Here is a 10,197-nt window from a genome sequence, read left to right as displayed (position 1 = left end):
TCTATCTATCTATCTATCTATCTATCTATCTATCTATCTATCTATCTGTCTATTTATCCATCTTCTATTATCTATCTATCATCTATCTAATCTATCAATATGCCTAATATTCTCCTTTCTCACCCTGCCTCCATACCTCCATTCCTTCCTCCCTGCATCCCTCCCTCACTCTCTCCATGGCTTACAAGCTTTCTGATTGTCAGTCAGTATGCCAGTGAGAACATACACTAAGTCTAAGACCATGGCAGCTCAGCTCTACTATTCCCACCGTCACTCAGTGGCATTTCTTCCTGCAAGTCTGGCCTCCCTGCAGCAAGTCCCAGGGATCTACCTGCCTCTTGCCTTCTTAGTGTTAGATTTACAAACATGCTGAATGAGTGTGCACCGCCGTGGTCAGTACATGACACTGTCTCCTAGTTCCTCATCCACTTTACTTTGGGGCCTGTTATTCAGGGAGGGCTAGGTGAGGGGTAGACCCCCTCTTTGCTCCTGTTACTATATGAAAGTACTGACCTCCTGCTTGTCCAGTAACTGTTGAGGTACTTTCAGTGAAGACAGTAAACAAGCAAAACTCTAGCTTTTATGACTCACCAGCAGGCTATCCAAGAAAGAACACGACAGCAAGGAGCTGAGATTTGTCCTTAATGATAGAAGAAACTTGGGTGAAGTTCCTTAAACATGGATGGGCGTGTAAAGGCAGACTGCCCCTCAGACTTCTGACAAAGGAACATTTATTTAGTAGTGAATGTGGGACCTGTTTACTGTGGGCCACTGGCTAGGCGGGCACACAGTAGGTGTTTTATCAGCACTTTATTGGATGGATCATCATCATCCTTGTGGATAACCTTGAGGAATAAGGAGACTCTATTCATTTCACTTACCTATTCTGCATTACAGATTACCCTAAACTCAGTGACTTAGTGTAACTGCCCTTTTTATTTGCTCATAATTCTATGAATCAGCATTCCGGGCTGAGTTCAGTTGGTTGATTCTTCTACTGTTTCTTTTTGGGGCTCCTCATTCTTTGCACCCCTCTGTTGGTTTCACCAGATATGAAGAGCCTATGGTTGCTGTTAGGTTGTCTAGAGCCACTTACCTTCTCATCCGCAGAAAGTCAATATGGGATGCTCTCTATTTGTCAGTCTTGGGGTACTCTTTTGAGACAACCTTAGGCAGATTGTGTATGTGCATGTGTGTCTATTTTATGTATGTGCAGTTGGGTATGTGAGTGTGTGCATGTGCATACAGAGGACAGAGGAGAACCTTGACTTTAATTCCTCAGAAGCCACCACCTTGTTTTTAAACACAGGCCCCTCATTGGCTTAGAAATTGCTAAGGAGACTGGCAAAAAAGCCTCATAAATCTGTCTTGGCCTTCTCTTTGCTAGAATTGCAGTGCAGACATTTTTTTAAAGTGGTTTCTGGGCACTGATCTCGTATCTTTGTGCTTTGTGCAAGCACTTTTTCATCTGTACTAACTTCCTAGCCTGAGAAAAGGAAAAAGCCACGGAGGATGAAGAAACAGAATGCATTCTTAATGGCAAGAGCAACACATCCTCAATGCAAAAAGCTGCGCATACCAGGTTGGGAGGAACCAGGGCCAGGTTTCCTCATCACCATAGTTCCAGCTTGACTCATAGTATTACCTTCTAGTCCAAAAGGCAGACCTCAAAGCCACGTAAGTGTGCATGGAGAATATGACTCTGCCAATGTCAGCTTATGTACTGAGCAGTGATAGGTCGGCTTTGGAGACACAGACTTTTGAGGATCATCAATGTGTACTCCATGCTCAATCATTCTTACCTCTTTGACCTTATCTAATAAGTTCCCAGGCATACACACACACACACACACACACACACACACACACACACACACACACTCAAGTTGATCTTAAACCTGCTTCAGTGTCAAACCAGCTCATTCTCCCACCACCACCTATTTTTGTTCTGTTTATGCCACGCCAAGTTCTATTATTGTCAACTGTATAGTGTTTTTGGCATGAACCTAGGTGGATAATTTTATATACTTACAAACTAATGTGAACCCAAAATACCCTCCTTCAGTTATTCATTCACAACCTTCCCTGATCCTACTACTTGGGACCTATTCAGTCCTAAACTCTCCCTTTTAATTTTTTCCTGTCACAAGACTCAATACTAGTTACCATTCTCTATGTTAAAGTTATTTGTTTACTGTCTTACATCCTTCTCTAGAATATAAGCTCACTTTTTCTCCCTTCTATCCATCTATATACTCTTCCTCCTTTCTTTCCATCTATCTGTCATCCATCCATTCTTCCCTCTTTCTTTCCATCTATCCATTATCATCTATCCATCCATTCATTCATACATCTTTCTTCCTTTCCATCTATTTTGTTATCTAACAATCTCTTAGTCCATCCAATGGTCAACCCACTCATCTCTAGCCATCCTTCCCTTTTCTTTCCATCTATCCATTATGCATGCATGAATATCCATCCATCCATCCATCCATCCATCCATCCATCCATCCATCCATCCATGCATCCTTCATCTTTGTGCACAGCTTGCCTGACTACACTGTAGCATGGTTTAAATAATAGAAAAAGAAACCCTGTCAACTAGGACCTGATAAATTAGTGTCAAGAGTTCAGTGGCTTTTCCACTTTTTGTTCTTGTTGAGCATCTTCCTTTAAGGTGAGGGAAGTCTGTGATATACACAAATGTAAGCCTTCAGTGAACAGGGTCCAGGTCCCACCACATCTGCAAGCCTTCACTAGGGGCTACAGACTCATGCCTGAAACAAACTTACCTACTTACCTTTTTTACTTGTTGGAAAGCACAAAGGGTAAACTTTATTTTTAAAAAGACACCATAGCAAATTTTGCTCAAATAACATTTTAGCGTTTATGCAGGGGATACTATAATTAGAATATATTATGTGAGACAAAAGTCCATTTTCAATGAAAGTTAAAAAAAAAAAAGAGACGTTGTAGCATGGTTTATTTAGTACATTTTTCTGGTGATTTTTTTCTTTTCTTTTTTTCTTGAGTTGTATCTTGTGCTTTCTTCTATTGATAATGATTTTTTCCTCGTATAAAATATCTTGTTTATGGTTTCCCCTCCTTATACTCCCTCTAGTTCCTCCCCACCTCACCTTCCATCCAGATCTGCCTCTTTTTTTGTCTTTCATTAAACAAACAAACAATCTTCTAAAGGGTAGTAATGAAGTAAGATAAGAGAAAACAAAAGCTGTCACAGTGGAACAGGACAAGACAGAAGAAAAAAACCAGGAGCAACAGTGCAAGAGACAGATACAGACACAGAGACCTGCATGTTGCCACACTCAGGAGCTCTATAAGAACAACAAACTGGAAGCCATAATATATACACAGAGAACCTGGAGGGCAAAAAGAGGGAAAACAATATAAATAAAATAAAAAATAGCTTTGACATGACATTATGAGACAAGAAACTTCCAAAGATGCTATTGAGTTTGCCTTCTGTTGGGCACCTATTCTGGGCATGCGGCCCACCCTTCAGTGTTTGTTTCCCCGGTGACTTGATGAAGACCTTCCTTTTAGTGCTGAGTATTCCAAAGTCCCTTGCCCTCTGGCTGTGGATCTCTATATCTCTTCCTGTATGCTGCAGGAGGAAGCTTCTCTAATGATGGCTGAGCAAGGCATTGATCTATGAGTATAGCAAATAATCATTAGGAGTCATTTTATTGCTAGGTTCTCTTAGCAAAACAGTAGTATTTGGTTTTACCTTAGGTCCCTGGGCTATCTAGTCTCAGGGTCTGCATCACCCAAGCATTATTGGGTATAGGTTCCATCTCATGGAGTGGGCCATAAGTCAAATCAGGTATCGGTTGCTTACTTCTACAAGCTCTGTGCCCTCATTGCACTACCATCTCTTACAGGCAGGACACCACCGTAGATAAAAGGTTTGTAGCTGGGTTGGTGTTTATGTTTCTTATTTGGCACCCTGCATACTAGGGCACTGGGGTAAAGGTGCTATGTAGACACTAGCTCAAATTCTCCATGTTCAGTGAGTTGTGTAGGCATTGTCTTCAGCAATAAGACCTTGCCGTCAGTTGTTGGATTGTTGGAGAACAACCTATAGTCTTAGCAACAGCCTCAGGTTTTTTTTTTTTTTTGGTTTTGTTTTGTTTTTTGGTTCTCATGGGACCCCTTTTGCCAAAAACTTAATTAAATGTAATTCATTCCTGGTGTTGGGGTACTGGAAGCTTCATTTGTTGACAAAAGATGTTCTATGTGGGACTCTGTGTCCCTCATTATCAGGTGAGTTTACTTAGATTACTTTCTGCACACTCTTTCCAGCATGAGATGTCATATATTTGAAGCTCCTGTTGTATCAAGTTTTCATACTACCTTTTGAATGGCCCCTAATTTTAGCTGTCTCACCCTGTATTTCCTCCATTGTTCCTCTCTTTTCACTTTTCCACTTTATCCTCCCATTCCAGCCTCAACTTCCTCTCCCCTGCCACCATACATCCACAACTATCTATTCTATGTCCCTTTCTTAGGTAAACCTATTCTCCCTAGTCTCTTACTCTATATCTAACCTCTGTGGCTCTATGGATTATAGCTTACTTATCATTGACTTAATAGCTAATATCCATGTAGAAGCAAATACATACCATCTTTGTCTTTCTGGGTCTGGGTTACCTCACTCAGGATGATTTTTTTTTGTAGTTCCATCCATTTACCTGTGAATTTCAAGATTTTGTTTATTTTTGCCAACATAACGCAATTATTAATTATTTGGAAATTTCATACAATGAACTCCGGTCATACTTCACATTCCTCCCAGGTCTATCTTCCCACCCTTGTGCCACTTTCCCCTCAAATAAGTCCAATTTGTGTTGCCCATATACTCACTGGAGCCTGGTCAAACTCCTAGTGGCCAGCCCCTTCAAGACCCCCACCCCTGCCAGAAGCCATCATCTGTGAAGAGCTACATTTCAATAGCTTCATGTCTGGGCTGTTTCTTTTGGGGGGTGTGGGAAGAAGAGGTTGGTACACAAGCCTTTAATGTCTCTCATTCTCAGTTATGAGTCTGCAGTCACGGATACCACTGTAAGAGATGCCTCCCAGTCATAGCAGCCAGTGGCAGCATGGATACCAGCCATCAACATGGCCTCCAGCGGCAGCATGGAACACAGAAAGACATAGACCTCAGTACAGTGTCTAGAGGCAGTATGGACCATGGATATCAACATGGTCTCGATTGGCAGCCATGATCACGTCCATTAACATGGTCTCGGGTTGTAGCACTGACCATGGACATCGACATGGTTTCCTTCGGCAGCACAGATTAAGGACACTGGCATGTCCTCCAGTGGCAGCCCAGATTATAGACATCCACATAGTTTCTGGAAGCAGAATCAATCATGACCATGACCATGGACATCAACATGGTTTCCTCTGGCCGCACATATCACAGAAGCCTTTCAAGGAGACTTAACCCAGAAAATGAACCACTCTTTATCTTGGATATCTTGTCGCTCAGAGTCAGGGTGTCCAGGAGCAGGACCTGTGTGAGATTTAGTTTGCTCTACACCACCCTACTCTTAGTGCCCATCTGGCTGCCCTTGACAGAAGCACTGTATTTGTAGCCTGAGGGCAGTGCCTCAGCCCTGTGCTCTCTTAGCATTGGTGATGGGGCAAGGTGGGTCTGGTGGTGGTCTAAGCCTGAGGACCAGCTCTGCTCTGCAAGGACATGCTTCTTTGTAGCCACACTCCCAAACCTGTTTGATTTCATTTTTTTAAATGACTGAGTAATATTCCATTGTGTGTATGTACCAATTCTTCTTTATCTATTCATCTGTTGAGGGTCATCTTGGTTGTTTCCAATTCATGGCTATTGTGGATAGAGCAGCAATGAACATGGTTGAGCAAGTGTCTCTATAGTGGGATGAAGGGTCTTTTGGGTATATGTCTAAGAGTGGTAGAGCTGGACAGTTCCTCAGGAAGATGGAAATCAGTGTACTTTAATTTCCATCTTCCTAAGGAACTTTCACACTAATTTCCATAGTGATTTTTTTCAAGTTTGCACTCTCACCAACAATGGATGATGGCTCTTACCCCACATCCTTGCCAGCATGAGCTATCACTTGTTTTATTGATTTTAGCCTTTCTGACTGGCATAAGACAAAATCTCAAAAGTAGTTTTGATTTGCATTTTCCTGATGACTAAGAATGTTGAATATTTTAAAAAGTATTTCTTAACCATTTGAGTTCCCCCCTTTGAGAATTCTCTGTTTAGATCTGTGCCCCAGTTATAATTGGGATATTTGTTTTCTTGACATCTACTTTTTTGTTATTTATTTATTTTGGGTATTAGTCATCTGTCAGATGTGTAACTGGTAAAAATCTTTTTCCACTCTGTAGGCTGCAACTCTGTCTGAATGATGGTCTTTTTTTTTTGCCTTACAGAAGCTTTCATGAGGCCATGTTTATTAATTGTTGATTTAGTGCCTGTATTAATGGTATTTTGTTCAGAAAGTCTTTTCCTATGTCTATGAATTCAAGGCTATTGCCCACTTTCTCCTCTGTTAGCAATAGTGTATCTGGTTTTATGTTGAAGTCTATGATCCATTTGGAGTCCGGAGATTTGTGTGGGACGATAAGTATAGAGCTGTCTGGATTCTTCTACATGCAGCTGTCCTGGCCAGCACCATTTTTGAAGATGCCATTTTTTTCAGTGTATATTTCTAACTATCAAAAATCAGGTATACATAGATATATAAATTTATGTCTCCCCCATCATTTGATTCCATTAATCAATTTGTTTGTTTTTGTGCCAATACCATTCTGTTTTTAGAACCTTAACTCTGTAGTACAGTTTGAGATAGGAGCTAGTGAGACCACTGACAGTTCTTTTACTAGTCAGGATTTTTTTTAACGCTATCCTGGGATTTTTGTTTCCATATGAAGCCAAAAATTTGTCCTTTCAAGGTCTGTGAAGAATTGTGTTAGAATTTTGATGGGGATTGTGTTGAATTTACAGATTGCTTTTGGTATGATGGCCATTTTTACCATGTTAATTCTACCAATCCATGAACATGGGGGATCGTTTTATCTTCTGAATTCAGTTTTTTCTTCAATATCTTTACATTTTTATTATAAAAAATTCACTTACTTGATTAGAAACACCCCAAAATATTATCTATTTTTTCATTTTAAAATTTATTTCTTAATTGTAGTTTATTCACTCTGTATCCCAGCTGTAGCCTCCTCCCTTGTCCCTCCCAATTCCACCCTCCCTTCCTCTTCTCCTATGCCCTTCCCCCAGTTTCTCAGTGAAATTTTTAGGGTCAGTTATGTATACTATCATATCACCTGCAAATAAAGATATTTTGACTTCTTTCTTTCCAATTTGTATTCCTGTTCTCCTTCTGTTGTCTTAGTGCTCTAGCTAAGGCTTCAAGTAGTATATTAAATAAAGATGGAGAGAGTGGACAACCTTGTCTTGTTCCTGATTTTGGTGGAAATGCTTTGAGTTTTCTCCATTAAAATTTTTAAATTTTTTTCTCATATATTACATCCTAACCTCAGTTTTCCCTTTATATACTCCTCCCAACCTTTTCTCCCATGCCTCCCTCTTTTCTAGATCCACCTCTCCTATCAGAGAAGAGCAGGCATAACAAGCTGCAATAAGAACAGGCATATACCATCACATCAAGGCTGGACATTAGGAGGAAAAGGATCTCTCAAGTAGGCAAAAGAGTTAGGATTTCCACAAGAACATCAAGCTACTCAGCCATAACATATATGTAGAGGACTTAGGACTTACTCCTACAGTCTCTCTGATCTCTGTGAGTTCCCACGAATCCTGGTCAGTTGATTCTGTGGGCCACATTATGAGTTTTTCTCCATTTACATTGATGTTGGCTGTGGGTTTGATGTAAACTGACTTTATTATATTTAGGTATGTCTCTTGCATTCCTAAGCTCTACAGGGCTCCTTTTCATGATGGGGTGTTCATGCCTGAAACTTTCAAAAAGGAAGTTGCACGTTAGAAACTTTCTTCTCTGAGTCTAAGATCAGATGAGGGCTTGGCAGAGTGGGAGGCCATTGAAGGAGTGGGAGTATCTTGTCTTTCCATCTCCTTTTGCCCTTACAAAAGTGTGTGAGCTCTCTGCCCTTTTGTGCCTTGGAGGCCTCTTTATTTTTAAACTTCTATTAAAGGATTTTTGTGACTTCTGCTTGTCACACAATCAGACCAAAGGTGAGCGAAAAGTATATTCAGGTCAGCTTGCTAGCTTGGCTTTGCTTTAATATGGGGAAAGGAGTTCCATCTGCTCTGAGTCCGTGTCACCAATGGCCAGAATCTGCCTGGTGAGGCAGATAAAGAAGTGTGGGTGTAGCTGTGTCTATCTGGCAGGCATTATTTAATTTCATTCATACTGAAGTGATTTTATTTCACATTTTATCTATCTATCTATCTATCTATCTATCTATCTATCTATCTATCTATCTACTGTGTGAACATACATGTGTAAGTGTGTGTGGCATATATGTTCATGGTGTATAGGCATGTGCAGGTGCACGGGCTACGTGCTTGCATGGAGATTAGAGGAGGGTATCAAGTGTTCTCTCTACCTTGTTCCTTTGAGACAAGTCTCTCACTAAACTTGGAGATAGGCTGGCAACCAGCAAGCCCCAGCAATCCTCCAGTCTCCATCTCCCAATGAACTTGTCTCCAGTTTTGGCTGATGATGAGTAGAGCCACTGAACATTTGTGGATCTGTCTAGTTTATTTTCACAGTATTTTTTTATTGACTATTTAGGAATTTCACATCATGAACCCTGAGCACACTTACTTCTCAGTCATCCCGGGCCCTGCCCCCATACCCTTCCGATTAACACCCCCCCCCAAAAAAAAAGAAGAAAAATACTTCCCTCAAAAAACCAAGTCCATGTTTTTATGTGAACAGTTTTCATTTAAGATGCCCAGGGGAGGGGTTACAGGTTACATGTAAATGTGAGTGTAACTTCGCATTTTTTTCACAAACAAATATATTAAACAAAGCAACTTAGGGGAGAACAGTTTTTTTGGCTTGTAATTCCAAGCTTCAGTCCATCATTAGAAGAAAGTCAAGGCAAGAACTCCGCTTAGGTAGTTCATAGTGTGTGTAAAAACAGGCAATGAAGGCTTACATGTTCCCGTGTTTGCTTATTTGTGTTCATCTTGATTTTCTTCGTTTCTCTGCAAGACTCTCTTTCAAAGTTCATTGCTTAACAAGAGTATTTTTCCACCATGGCACTGTTGATACTCAGGTAAGATAATTTTGCCATTTCTGTGTTTGTGCTATTCGGTAAGCTACTCATTTTATTATGGTCAAGAACATCCCTAGCACCTACCACTGAGCTATATTACCCCAGCTTTCCAGCTTCAGTTTTGATGGGGTTTATTTGCCAGGTGGGAAGATAGGGCCACCGACAGGTGCTAAATTACTTAGCTAGCCATTTAATTAAACATTGAACTAAACATATGGCTACCTGATTAATTAGCTAAGTGATTAGGCAGCAAGTGCCTAGTATGTACCAGACATTTCTAGCTGACTGGGGACAGAGAGATGGAGGAAGAGGTGAAATTCCTGCCCCCATAAGGCACACATAGCCTTGAGGCAAATGAGAGAAATGAGAGTGAATGAGAGAAAAGGGTTACAGAGGTGCAGTGAGTGGGATGGACAAAACTAGTGTAGCAAATGGCAGCAATGAGAGGGACTGTCATACTTCATTTCCTGTTGTCACTTCATGCCCTGGCTGAGTAACTTACAGAGAATGAGTATATTTTCATTATGGATCTGGAGGCTTTGAAGTCCAAGAGTGTGGTCTGCTGAGGTCCTCTTTGCTGTGTCAAACCATGGCAGAAAGGACTAAAGGCAGCATCACACAAACCTGCTACAGGAGCTAGCTGTTGCCATGCTAGCTCTCTGGTCATCAATCCATGAGCTGACAGACAGATCCACTCCTCAGAGCATTTGTCTTGACTTGGTCATCTCCCCAGAGTAACACCTCTCAGAGTAACCCCACCTATGATGGGGACATGGGGACCAGGTTTTCAATCTGGGAAATTGGGGGGATACATGAGAACCATTGAAGGGAATCACAGGATAAAATAGGGTGCAAGAGAGTTAACATTTGAGACAAACAGCCATCTGAAAGGTAGAGGTGTGAGTGTGT

This window comes from Psammomys obesus, unplaced genomic scaffold (assembly GCF_907164565.1).
Source record: "Psammomys obesus unplaced genomic scaffold, mPsaObe1.curated_primary_1811, whole genome shotgun sequence".
NCBI classification, from domain to species: domain Eukaryota; kingdom Metazoa; phylum Chordata; class Mammalia; order Rodentia; family Muridae; genus Psammomys; species Psammomys obesus.
Note: the sequence above shows the minus strand (reverse complement) of the source record.